Source organism: Osmerus mordax, chromosome 1 (genome assembly GCF_038355195.1).
Source record: "Osmerus mordax isolate fOsmMor3 chromosome 1, fOsmMor3.pri, whole genome shotgun sequence".
NCBI lineage: Eukaryota > Metazoa > Chordata > Actinopteri > Osmeriformes > Osmeridae > Osmerus > Osmerus mordax.
Window position 1 is genome coordinate 1785233 of NC_090050.1, and position 14514 is coordinate 1799746.

At 45.7% G+C, this 14514-nt stretch overlaps 1 protein-coding gene across 2 annotated transcripts in view; it reads left to right on the forward strand.

Moving 5' to 3' along the window:
* Positions 1–12169: 12169 nt before the first annotated feature.
* Positions 12170–14514, forward strand: part of LOC136942520 (NACHT, LRR and PYD domains-containing protein 3-like) — a 303339-nt gene continuing 300994 nt past the window's right edge. Inside the window, exons 1-2 of one of the 2 annotated variants that reach the window (XM_067235479.1) lie at positions 12170–12327; positions 14167–14277. The gene's annotated coding sequence lies outside the window, so the exon portion shown is untranslated. Of the gene's footprint in view, positions 12328–13956; positions 14278–14514 lie in introns of those variants that run through there. The other variant, XM_067235472.1, reaches the window with a different exon arrangement.

Below are 14514 nucleotides of genomic sequence, written 5' to 3' on the forward strand. Positions count from 1 at the left end.
TGGACACACACACACACACACGCATGCATACACTGTAAACACTACATTTAGGACCAGTAATATGACAATATTACCCACTTGAATATACACTGTTTGTGTGTCTAGTGTGATCCCCTCTCTCCCTTGACCTGCCCCCCCCCCCCCTTATCTACTCTAACCCTAACCCACATTGAAAACTCCTTTAAAATGTGTGTCTAAGCAAGGAGGATTTTGTCAGACTGGGAACAGACTGTTGGTTCAGGCAGGAGGACTCAGTATAGTATGTACTTGATACTTTATTGCACACAATACAATACATGATTGTAACACTTGATTTGGCATAATGGTTCTGCTTGCATCGGCTCCCTGCCGCACCCAACGGAGACACCGTCTCGACATCCGAGCAGAGAGCAGCAACGCATTCCCCCTGTGAAAGGAAACACAGAACCAAGGGTGGAGGCAGCAGGATGACTGACGTCTGTGTCGCACTAGCAGTGCATATACCGGGATACTATTATACTATTAGGAAGGTGTGCCCCGACTGCGTGATATGACAAGTTGCTAGTGACACGCGTCCCCTGCATGAACCAGCTCTGCTTGATTAGCACACTCTGTTGCAGTTTGGTCCAATTCACAAATTGAACTATTGTAATATTACGTATTAAAGGCATTTCATACTTGCCTTGAGCAGTGATTCTGCCTTTTTCTACAACATGGGCACATCAAGTTTTGATGGTGGTTGTGTCCGAGTGAGAAAATAATTCATGTGATTTAAAATATGTTGTAAATGAATGCATTATGTGTGTAAGCAATGACAAAGTATCCACAGTTTAACTCCATGTATTGAGTTTTGAAAATGTGACGTAAGTATTTAAAAATAGGTCCTAGCGATTGTAAATAAAATGACTGTAAGCAATCTGTCCATGTGTTGATTGGCTGATGAGCTTCAACAGAGCAATGGTCTGGTGTGTTTGATACGTCCTCCTCTAGGGAGAAAGGGGGCAGCATCAACATCCTGACATGATTCCATACTGGGGAGTGGAGGGTTGGGGTGGCACAGGGGGACTTTTCTGGGCATCAGGGCCAGGAGTAGGGTGGAGGACTGGGGGAGGGAGGGGAGGACTGGGCTCTCAGAGGAGGGGGAGGGAGGGGAGGACTGGGCTCTCAGAGGAGGAGGGGGAAGGGGAGGAGGGAGGGGAGGACTGGGCTCTCAGAGGAGGAGGGGGGAGGGGAGGACTGGGCTCTCAGAGGAGGAGGGGGAAGGGGAGAGCGAGGGACAGAGGGGAAAATGAGTCCAGGGGGGGCCTTGTGCTCCTGCAGCCAGCACCCCCACAGCCTCCCTCCTGCGTCCTCCTCCACCCCCCTCTCACAGGAGGAGCTGCTGCCCCCCAAGCCCCAGCCGGGTCAGGCCAAGTCAGGCAGCCAGTCCAGCCTCAAATGTCCTCAGGTAAACAAGACCAAACACAGAAAGGCCCAGAAACCAGCTTGAGCTAGATAAGCCCCAAAGCACAGATGTGACCTGTTTAAGAGACAGAAACACTGTGACATTGATAAGAAGTGCTGACAGAACACACACAGGACTGATCAAACAGCCAGACTGGAGAAAGGGAATAGATATGCAGTGACAAGATGTGTTTCTGTTGACTCATGATTAGGTGAGGGTGATTTCCTTGAGTGTATAAAATGAGCTCCTGTCTATTGCTCTGTGCACTCTATGCCAGGCTTTCATGTGGATTTCCCATTCATTTGTAAACCATGTACATGTAACTTTTAATATGTAGTTTAGGGTTTCAGCCTCATTATTTGTAAGGATCCCCAAAGCCCAGAGTGTCCTCCTCTCCAGACCAACATGACATAGAGCGTTCCTTGACTCTGACCACCACACTACTGTCACAACTATGCACTTCTGATCCTAGATGTACTGTATACTCTCTATACGCACTGTACTTTGTGTGTCGCTTTGGATAAAAATGTCTGCCAAATTCATCACATGTTAATATATGATCTCAGAGTTCCAGAGTCCACATGATTGAAGTGACAGACGGAGGGGCCAGGTGATGTTCTAGAATCCAGAGTGTGTCTGGAACCTCCACACCCTGATTGTTACACTTAGAAACTTGACTTATTGAATTGGTGTTGTAGTTGGTCCTGTTTGCACTTTCACTAGACCTTTGCCCAATAACATCATATAAGGCCAACACATAGTGCTTGTATTGTGGGAAAAGTGGAACCTTTAGAGTCTAACTTGATCCACATCTCATTGTTTATTAAAACCCATAGACAGAGGGATGGGAAGGGTTGATGTGACTAGATAATCATATAAAAGTGGCATTGTTGGAACCAGTGCAGGAGGAAACATAGGGGTTGTAAAGACTAAGTTGGTGAGTGTTTTTGCAACAAAATTCTCCCCTGATGTAAATTCTGAGACATTGGCTAGTTACTTGAAAGATAGACTAAATCATGATGTAACATGCCAAAAGATAGAAAGCGCCCAAAGACGGTATAACTCTTTAGTAATTGCAGAATGCAATGAGGTGAGCGAAATGTATGAGCCACAGCTGTGGCCAGAGGGCATCTTTGTGCAGTGTTTCTATGAAGCGCACAAGGCATTGGGTCAAAGAAATTTAACTGTGAATATGAATGATGTGTCTGAGGATGGAGCAACTGCTGCAGTGAAGACTGGACTAGGATCTGTTCATGAGAGTTGTGTCATATAACTGCTGCAGTGAAGACTGGACTAGGATCTGTTCATGAGAGTTGGGTCATATAACTGCTGCAGTGAAGACTGGACTAGGATCTGTTTATGAGAGTTGTGTCATATAACTTGCATGGTTTACGCCTTGGACAGGGGACTGGGGACAAAGCGAGACGTATTGTTATTGACAAGCTCTTAGAGAGTGCTGATATTTTATGTATACAAGAGACTCTGCTATACCCCGTGGCATAGAAAACTTGACCCACTGATCAATGTGATTTGATTAAAGGTGGACTGGGCCATAGCAATTCAAGTTGTACATGATAAAAATGTCTTTATTTTTTTTTATGTTTACACGCCATATGAATGCTACCAAAATGAAAATGAGTATCTTAATAAACTAGCATTTATCAGCTCATTCATTAAAGAGAGTTAAACGACTTGTATTTACATTTATTCATTTAGCAGACGCTTTTATCCAAAGCGACTTCCAAGAGAGAGCTTTACAAAGTGCATAGGTCACTGATCATAACAACAAGATAGCCCCAAAAACATTTCGGGTAGCCAAAACATGAAGCACATATTGTGAACAACCAAAATAAGTGCCAAAGGGAAGAACCACAAGAGCATGTAGTTAACCAAGTTACAATTAAACAACATGAATCGCTATAAGTGCAATTGTACCTGTAGAAAAGCAGGCAACAGTAAAAACATTTTTTAAATCAGTTACCACTAACCAACAAGCCATTGTATTTTTCTGATGGGTGATATGAATGCTGATATGCTGATATCTCTCAACTAAAATGCTGTTACCAGTAGACAGTTATCCATACATCAGTGAAGCATGGCATACAACATATTTTCTAGACCACTGTATATGTACAGCTGATGCTCATTATTGCTTGGAAGTGGAGATTCTGTATGGTCTGGCCACAGCATCATCATATACCTGTCTCCATGATAATACATCTTGACAGTCTACCTGGGCTGACTAGCTATGATAATGATGATAATAATGAGCCCAATAGAAGAGTGGACTGGGCAAAGCTCACAGAATATGATCTATGGAAGTACAACACACTGAGGGATAACAGTCTAAGTAATATTGATATACCACTTGAAGCTATTTTGTGTGGCAACTTGTAAAAAGCACGAACATCATAGTGATATAGTTATTATGTATGACAACATTGTGAACTGTTTAATTAATGACAGTAAATTATTCATCCAAGAGAAAAGAAAGCAGAAGATTAGACCAGGATGGAAACGAATATGTGTCGGAACTTCATGTGGAGGCTAAGGAAGCTTTTTGGAGCTGGGTATCATCTGGAAAAGCTAGCAGCCAGCAGAAGATGTCTTACAAATACAACAGCTCCATCTTGTCCCATAACTAGCCCTGGTCCCTTCCACTCAGGACAGTGTGCTCTTTTGGAATATACCTTGTCTCCTGTCACATACATGTCTTCTGTGGGCCTGAGCTGTTTACGTAGGGCCCTTCTTATCTGCTCACAAGACTCTGATTCAGTCAATGCTTTCCTAGAAACATGTCAAGCAGAAATGTGTTCTCCAACTCTAGCACTCATAGTGGTGCCTTCTAGAGCAGGTCTTTGTCAACTAATATAGAAGGAAGGTTAGGATTCTGTCCAAACACTAATTGATATGGACTGTAACCATGAACATTCAACATACTGTTCTTGGCCATGAGGGCCCAGTCAAGGGCAGTGAGCCAGTCACATCCATGTTCTCCTTTGACCTTCTGGATTATCTCAGTGAGCGTTTGATTAGGTCTCTCAAGTAGTCCGTTGCTCCAGGGATTGTATCCTGCTGTTGTTTCTGTCTCAAAGTTTTCAGCCACGTGTCTCTGATCTCTCCGTTGTTGAATTCTCCACCATTGTCACTGTACAGCCTCTGGGGGGCGCCATGGACACGTATCCAAGTGTGAATGAAGGAGTCGACCATTTCATATGACTTCTTTGTTTTAACAATGTTTTCCAGCACTGAAACGTGTGAAGTGGTGGATAATGTGAAGATACCACACACCTGGCTGCAACTCGTGTAGATCCACCGCTACTGTCTGGTTATATTCTGAAGCCAGGGGCAGCCCCACAGCAGGCTTGGGCTTTGTCTGTTTATACTTCTGGCATATTTCACAGTTGGATACTATTTGTTGTAAAATAGTCAAGTATTCTTTGTGGTTGTTTCCTGAACTGTGAATAAGTCTCTGTAGCCTGTCTGCCGACGCGTGACCAAACTGTTTGTGGAGCTTCAGGAGGACTTTGCGTTTCTCATCTGGAGACATATTTTCTGTCACTGTTAGAATTTCCTCTTCAGTTTGACCTTTTGTAGTTTCTTTGTCTCTGATATCAACACAGTCATGTCCAGAACTTGTCAATTCAAGAGGAATGGACTGTTTGAACATCACTGCAATGTCCTTTTCCATGTCCAAAATGGTCCCTGCCTTCTTCAGGGATGTTTTACTCAGCCGAAGTGGAACATCAATCTTGACAACTTCAGTTTCAATTTGGCATTTTGTCAGTCCTATTTTAGCTGGTAGTTTCAATTTTTTTGTGGAATATACCAAATTCCCATCTCCGAATCAAAATGATCTCAATATACAATATATTATAAAAGAGACATAAAAATAGAAATAGATAAATTACAATAAATAAAATAGAGTAAAATAGCACACAGCAGTATTTTAACGCTTTAGATTGATCGGACGGATGGCCTGAAGGAAGAAACTCCTCCTCATCCTCTCTGTGTTGCTCTCAGACAGCCTCCTCATCCTCTCTGTGTTGTTATCAGACAGCATCCTCATCCTCTCTGTGTTGTTATCGGACAGCCTCCTCATCCTCTCTGTGTTGTTATCAGACAGCCTCCTCATCCTCTCTGTGTTGCTCTCAGCCTCCTCATCCTCTCTGTGTTGCTCTCAGACAGTGGAACCTCCAGCCTGAGGGCAGCAGGGAGAGTGAGTGTCCAGGGTGGTTGGGCTGTTTGAGGATCTTCTCAGCCCTCAACCTGCATCTTTTCTGATAGATGTCCTGCAGGTCAGAGAGGGTGGTTCAGGCAGGAGGACTCAGTAGTGTTGTTTAACTGATACTTTATTCCACACGATACCATATATTATTGTAATACTTGAATTTGGCATATGGTTGTGCTTGCAGCGGCTCCCTGCCACACCCAACTGAGACACCGTCTCCTGAGACACCGTCTCGACATCCGGGCAGAGAGCAGCAAACGCATTCCCCAACACAAATCACATGCCAGACGAGACAAATGTACGAGACTGCTGCGTGTATGTGGAGCCCATATGAGTGTGTCCGCCCTACTTACCCTCACAGGTGTGCTCAGAGCAGATGCGTCCTGAGCCGTATCTGTGTGTGTGAGTGACGTGTGAGAGTGTTATGCTAACTGAAGTGTGCTCAGAGCAGACAGTGCCCCTAAGCTTATCTAGCCATGTTATCATACACAAGCGTAGCTCAGAGCAGACGCGTCCTGAGCCGTATCTGTGTGTGTGCTCCTAAGCTTTATCTGTTGTGAACGAGCATCGTGTTGCACATGTTTTACCTAATACGTGTAGCTCAGAGCAGACAGTGCCCCTAAGCTTATCTAGCCATGTTATCATACACAAGCGTAGCTCAGAGCAGACGCGTCCTGAGCCGTATCTGTGTGTGTGCTCCTAAGCTTTATCTGTTGTGAACGAGCATCGTGTTGCACATGTTTTACCTAATACGTGTAGCTCAGAGCAGACAGTGCCCCTAAGCTTATCTAGCCATGTTATCATACACAAGCGTAGCTCAGAGCAGACGCGTCCTGAGCCGTATCTGTGTGTGTGCTCCTAAGCTTTATCTGTTGTGAACGAGCATCGTGTTGCACATGTTTTACCTAATACGTGTAGCTCAGAGCAGACAGTGCCCCTAAGCTTATCTAGCCATGTTATCATACACAAGCGTAGCTCAGAGCAGACGCGTCCTGAGCCGTATCTGTGTGTGTGCTCCTAAGCTTTATCTGTTGTAAACGAGCATCGTGTTGCACATGTTTTACCTAATACGTGTAGCTCAGAGCAGACAGTGCCCCTAAGCTTATCTAGCCATGTTATCATACACAAGCGTAGCTCAGAGCAGACGCGTCCTGAGCCGTATCTGTGTGTGTTCTCCTAAGCTTTATCTGTTGTGAACGAGCATCGTGTTGCACATGTTTTACCTAATACGTGTAGCTCAGAGCAGACAGTGCCCCTAAGCTTTACCTAAGAAATGAAACGAGGCACTGCCTCTCCCAACTGAGGCACGGCCTCTCCCAACTGAGGCACACCTCTACCAACTGAGGCACTGCCTCTACTTTACCAACTGAGGCCCTCGATTCCCAACTGAGGCATGCTCCGACATCCCAACTTAGGCATGGCCTCGACTCACCCTGCGGCGAACGTCGACGTCCCCAACATTGACAATTGTTGTTCACGTGGGGCTGCACACCACGCCTGTCAGCCTCCCGACGAAACATTTATTTGTTCATATGTGACATACACGGTATTGTGGTGGCTACATGATCAACATGCATACATGATGTGTGAATGTTATTAAGGGTTAGGGAGAGAGGAAGCCATCCTCCTCTCGCCTTCCAGAACGTCACTGGCATTCAGTCTGATGTAACATTGAACCGTTGCCGATGACCAACGACCCATCACTTTCAGCGTTGCAGCCGAGACGGAAAGAGTGTGCCGTGTATAATTTGGGGTCCAGACCACAGCGCCGGCCAGTGTTGTGCATGAACGCATTCATTTTTATGAGAACGATGAACTTAACGAAACTTAATGACAAATAATGAATTGAACGGTGAACGCGTTCATATCATCTGAAGTCTAGCTAAAACTTTACGGAATGTTTTCCTTCTCCAGAGGAGAGACGCTGTCTAAATCGAATGCTTGCACCATGTCGTTGCTCAGTGCGCATAAAATGTTTGCTATGTAGCCTAACCTAAACCAACTAACTCGACTTCGCACTACGCTACCCATGATTCATTGCACACACGTAGACCAAACAAGCAACGCTAGGTTGCTAGGTAACGCTAGCCAACTAAAGCTGGCTAGCTTCCGTTTCGGAAAAATAACTCACTCTGGTGGGAGCGTCGGAAACTCACGCATCTAAGTGTTAAAAAACAAGTTAGGTCTTTCATTCTCACTTTCCACATTAAAACTATGAAATGAACTGAACTATGAACGTGTTCAGAATTTAAATGGTGAACTATGAACGTGAGCGATTCATATTTACTTGTATGAACTGAACTTTGAACAAGTTCATGAGAGGTATGAACGTGCACAACACTGGCGCCGGCACAGGATTCCAAGCCAACCGGTGAACCAGTATCTTGACATGGCTTTCCCGCCGTCGGTGACGAACAGGGGTCGCTCATTGCAGTGGATGAACGCCGATGAAGGTATTTCACCATGGAAGAGAGGGGACAGAAAGAAGAGTTAATCTGGGATATCACGACGGGAGTACCCACACCACTTTTCACACACTTACTGTGTTTGAGGACCACTGTGTACATGCGCGAGTCTATAGTTACATCACCAAGGGTGAGATCAAGCAAAGGTTCGAAAGTGCTCGACCGACACGTGAATTCATCGCACCGCAGAAACCCATAAAAATCCATGAGACACACGGCTTCCAACATCTGTGGGTGTATTAAAGCAATGTTGACACTAGGTGATGCAATATAGAAAGAGTAATGGGGAGTCGTCTATCCTTGCTTTGAGGTCGCTCCTTCCGCAGTCCATTGAACAATAACCGAACTGATGAATTCCCCAACAGGCACGGCACAGACGGGTCCAGACATCGAAGGTGAAACTGTCTTTGCCTGGGGCCCCCAAATCACTAAATCCACGCCTGCCCGTTTGATCAACTGTATAGCACGATCAATGCTGGCGTAATACAGAGTATAGGGCTCGGAAGGGATCAGGCTGTTGATGCTGGGGGTATGACATCCATGCGGAGTGGACAATCAGACGCTTTTTCCCGGAATATTTGCGGGTAGCCACGCCGATGGGACTTATGCGATACACCAGAAAAGGCACCTCAACAAACAGCCCCAACAAATACCCCTTACCGGTCTCCTTAGCGAGCAAGGCGTCAACAACGTCGGGCTCCTTGAGAGCGGATTGCAAATTGCTACATACGTATGTGACAGTAGGCAAACATCCAACCCCAGCCATAAAACCTTCCCGCAAGCCAGGGAGGAGATATTTGACAAAACATCTATTGGGGTGCTCGCGCAGGGCTCCGGAAAGACGACCAATGTCAATGGGGGTAGAAGGGTGTTTATTCATTTCGGGGCCTTCCCCGCCGGCTGGATCCGGCGAGGGCAGGTCGACCTTGGATGGCTGTCCGAGCACTGACTGCAGACCTGAAGAAACTTAGTTAGGATATGTACATGACCCCTCATAAAAATACATGCACACAGGAGAGGACCCAGTAGTAGACACCTGGCGTTTGAAAGAACGCTCCCCCGCGCCACCAGAACCGCCTTGCATGACGGGTTCGTTACCACCCACCTTGGAAGCCACCGTGTGAGGGCAAAGCCCGGTAGAATGGGTGAAGGACCCGCACACGGAATAACACAGAGGACGAAGCCCGGTGAAAGTGCGGCTGACCAGCTCCAGATCCAGCACGGACAAGTCCAAACGTTGATTGAAACGCTGAACGTGGAGGGCGGCCTTGACAGGCCACCCCCGTACGACATGGCCAGGTCAGCGATGATAGCCAGATAGGTGTCCAGTTCCACGCGCCTCTCGGGGAATTCCTCGCCACTGACATCACGGAATACCCCGAATGAGACCACGAATTCCACCAACGTCAGGGTTTTGGTGAGCCTGGGATCGGCGTCCCTCAGAACCACGGCCACGTCACCACATTCCACGACCCGACTCCCCAGAGATTCGGGCCCACACAATAGAATTTTGACGAGATTCACGTCTTTAACTGCCAGGATGCTTTCGTGGAGGCCATAAAGGAGAGCTGCCGACGGAGGGAGGAAGGAGGCCCCGGAGGCGACCACGGGCACCGCACTGCCCAGGGTATATCTGGGTGATCATCTGCGCAGCCAGCCGAATCCTCGGCGGGGATGCAGGAACGGACGACCAGGGCCCTGTTGCCCTCGAGGTGATACAAGCGGGCATCAATGCCAGCACTGGTTCCGGCTGCGGCACGACCGGGCCGGCCGAGGACCCTTGCCGGGGTTTCTTGGCCAAACTAGCATCTGCCACCGAACCACGCTTGGTCTTCCCCGCAGCCTTGCGAGGAGCGGGAGCATCTGCTTCATCCTCGCACACATCCAAAAAACGGAGGTAGAGTTCCTCGTGCGACAGCCCGACCGGATGGGTGCATCCTCTGTCATAAAAGCCGGCCAGAAGGCGAGGAACAGGCCAGGCATCAAGCGGAACGGGCTGCCTCACCGCCAGTCGCAAACTCCTCCGAGGTTTAGATCTTCCGGCCGGAGGAACGCCCGCGCCCTCGTTCCCCAAACTTTCAGACAACCCGCAGGAGACCGAGAACGTCTGTGTCGCACTAGCAATGCAAGTGCCGGGATCCCTGCTATATACCCCGCCCTATTAGGAAGGTGCGCCTTGACGTTTGAGGTGGAAGAGACGCTGTCTGGCCTCTTTCACAGTTCTCTGTATGTGAAGCACAGTGTACCTCACCTGTTTCTCTACTGCTTGCTATGAGCACCAAACCAAAGACCCGCAAGCACTCCCTTCTGAAATGTAATTCCGGGAGGGAGCTTGTTTAAATGCAGCTGTATCGGCCATATTGGACATCTGGAAGACATGTACACAGGTGAGCCATCAGAAATGAAACTAGAGAGGGTACAATTTCTGGGGAAATTGTAGGGTGTGCTTGCTTGCGTTGGTTGCACAGGGGTCAGTTTTTGGATGACATTTTTACAACTGATATTTCTGTATATTTTATATAAAAATGCATACTTCTTATTCATAAAGATTACATAGATTTAAAAGATTTTTTTTGCTGCTCATTTACAACTGAAAATACGAGTGAAGTGTAGAATGAAATAGATGTCTTCTCATTTCCCCTGCAAGAGGCAGCCTCATCATTGAATCAAAACGAATACATTTGGCAGACCGGTGTAAAAATGGACCTAATCTCTATGACTTAAACGTCCTTTTAAGTTTTTCCCTTCTCGTGATATTTTAAGGCATTTACCCTACTCATATTGCATTCATTCATGAATAAAGAACCCCCTTTGAAGATTATTCTACGACGTTACCGGCAGTAGAAAATGGAATCGCGATTCAAACAGTACCATCTGCTAACTGAAAATATGCCCCCAAAAACGTAAATAAGCTTGACATTTATTTAGTGGAACATCGCTTTCATAAAAAGCTCACTGGTAGCGATCATTGTCAGTAACAACGGCAAGTGCGATATAGCCGTGTGGAGAAGCTGCCTCGGTAAATTGTACAGTACAGTAGACTACTGCTGTGTTCGTCTTGGTAGCGATTGCGTTGGTTGAATTTGATTTAACGTTCCGTTGTACGGTTTAGGCTGAAATGAATTATTTTCATGAACAGATTGACAAAGTTTAGGCTGTGGCAATGAAGTTAAGGTTAGTAGTTAGATAGACTTTTGATTTAAGTAAGGGGAGTGCCGAACATGTTCTGTCGCCGTTTGACTTCCTACAGCTGTGTAGATGTTTTTGTAGTGTCTCGCGTAGGCTACAGCGTTGCAGTGAGCAACACTGGTTTGAAACCACAGGTAATGATAATTTCACCCACAAATCGTTTACTTGTAATGTAATGTCATAATAAATCCTACAACGAAAATGTATTTGTGAGGAATGTTTATTTTAACGATTGAAAACAGATGCATCATAGACCACTGTAGTATGTGTTGCCCGGCCAACAGAGGCTAATGTCATGATGCTAATGCGTCAGTGACATAGTAGACTACTGTTTCCGAAAGTAGATGTATTTCCTTAATAAAATCAGCTTATATTGTACATTACACGTCACAATTGTGTGTCATATCACAAAGTAAAATTAGTAAATAGTTATCACCCTGTCCTCTTTGCTTGTGGCGTTTCTGCAGCTCCCTTGCAGTAAAGCAGTTAGCTTAGCTATCTCCCATAAGTTAACGAGCTGCTAAACTAATGTTCTGCTAGAGGTTGTCACGTGAGTTTTCGTGACTTGAGTGACGTAAGTAGCGTCATTGACTGTGGCTAGCAAGTTAGCCACCGTTAGCTTCACTTTTCGCCACAAAAACGTAATTTCCACTTAAACCATGCAACGGAACGTAAATCCCAATAGAAGCAACTCAATCGCTACCAACACGAAACTTTTGACACCTAGGTTGTCTATGTAGGCCAAATATTGACCGAGTTTTAGGGGGGCAAAAAGAAATAATAATAATATATATGTGAGAGAACAAAGGTTGTGCCCTTGCCGAAGGCAAAGCACACCCAATGAAAAGACAAAGTGTTTGGATCTGACAGAATTCCACCTGGTTTTGATACGTTTTGATATCTTTCACCATCATATATGTCCAAGGTGACATGTTCATTCTGTGGCCTTTGGTGTCTGTAGCTCATGCTGTTTTGAATCGGAGGATTCTAAAGTGGTGCCTGAATTTGAGGTGCAATTGGTATGTTGATAAAAAGGCTTGCACTGTTCAATGAACTGATTTCAATGGAAGCGCTACAGTTTCACACTGCAATGTTTTTGTCTTTGATGTTGTCTTGATTGTATATTTAACACTTTTTGTAGTAGAAGTGGAACTCTACTATTTCTGAGTTGTTTTTAAAGACCTTGTTAAACAGATATTTTAATCTGGGTAACACCTCTTTGTTTGTGGCCCGCTGGGTTGAACTGCCCGGCCGTCTGCTCCTGCTCTACCTTGTTGATGAGGTACAAGGTGTAGCCTACATCATTTACCTGCTCTACCTTGTTGATGAGGTACAAGGTGTAGCCTACATCATTTTCCTGCTCTACCTTGTTGATGAGGTATAAGGTGTAGCCTACATCATTTACCTGCTCTACCTTGTTGATGAGGTACAAGGTGTAGCCTACATCATTTACCTGCTCTACCTTGTTGATGAGGTACAAGGTGTAGCCTACATCATTTACCTGCTCTACCTTGTTGATGAGGTATAAGGTGTAGCCTACATCATTTACCTGCTCTACCTTGTTGATGAGGTATAAGGTGTAGCCTACATCATTTACCTGCTCTACCTTGTTGATGAGGTACAAGGTGTAGCCTACATCATTTTCCTGCTCTACCTTGTTGATGAGGTATAAGGTGTAGCCTACATCATTTACCTGCTCTACCTTGTTGATGAGGTACAAGGTGTAGCCTACATCATTTACCTGCTCTACCTTGTTGATGAGGTACAAGGTGTAGCCTACATCATTTACCTGCTCTACCTTGTTGATGAGGTATAAGGTGTAGCCTACATCATTTACCTGCTCTACCTTGTTGATGAGGTACAAGGTGTAGCCTACATCATTTTCCTGCTCTACCTTGTTGATGAGGTATAAGGTGTAGCCTACATAATTTACCTGCTCTACCTTGTTGATGAGGTACAAGGTGTAGCCTACATCATTTACCTGCTCTACCTTGTTGATGAGGTACAAGGTGTAGCCTACATCATTTACCTGCTCTACCTTGTTGATGAGGTATAAGGTGTAGCCTACATCATTTACCTGCTCTACCTTGTTGATGAGGTACAAGGTGTAGCCTACATCATTTACCTGCTCTACCTTGTTGATGAGGTATAAGGTGTAGCCTACATCATTTACCTGCTCTACCTTGTTGATGAGGTACAAGGTGTAGCCTACATCATTTACCTGCTCTACCTTGTTGATGAGGTACAAGGTGTAGCCTACATAATTTACCTGCTGTACCTTGTTGATGAGGTATAAGGTGTAGCCTACATCATTTACCTGCTCTACCTTGTTGATGAGGTATAAGGTGTAGCCTACATCATTTACCTGCTCTACCTTGTTGATGAGGTACAAGGTGTAGCCTACATCATTTTCCTGCTCTACCTTGTTGATGAGGTATAAGGTGTAGCCTACATAATTTACCTGCTCTACCTTGTTGATGAGGTACAAGGTGTAGCCTACATCATTTACCTGCTCTACCTTGTTGATGAGGTACAAGGTGTAGCCTACATCATTTACCTGCTCTACCTTGTTGATGAGGTATAAGGTGTAGCCTACATCATTTACCTGCTCTACCTTGTTGATGAGGTACAAGGTGTAGCCTACATCATTTACCTGCTCTACCTTGTTTATGAGGTACAAGTTGAAGGCTACATCTTTTTCCTGCTCAAACTTTAACATAGATTGTTTCAATTAAATCCTGTAGTACTGATACACATATCATGTAGTTCAGAATTCTCCCACTGTACTAATGAAATAATGAGCCCCTGGCTGATCCCTCCCAGCCACAACGAAATACTGGGCTTCTCCATTTCTCCAGGGTGGAACACCTGGTTGACCTACGTCTGGTATGTAGGTCCTCCCTCCACCCTGGGGGGTTATGGGGGAACTGATCACTTCCTGCCCTCCTCTCCAAGGCTGTATCCTCTAGGTTTGTCTCTGACTGCTCTATAGCAGCTCCCCCAGCTCTCTAATCACATGACCAACAGGCTGCTGGAGAGCCTTCATTTGTGTCCAGCTGGTCTACTGCTAGGGCCCCTGAAGAGGTGACTAATACCAGAAGAAACACATCGAGGACCTAAACTCTTGTAAAGTCTTGACATTGTTTCAATGAGACAAGTGTCCTGTAGCACCACTAGGGGGCAGCACGAGGACATGGCTGCATTGT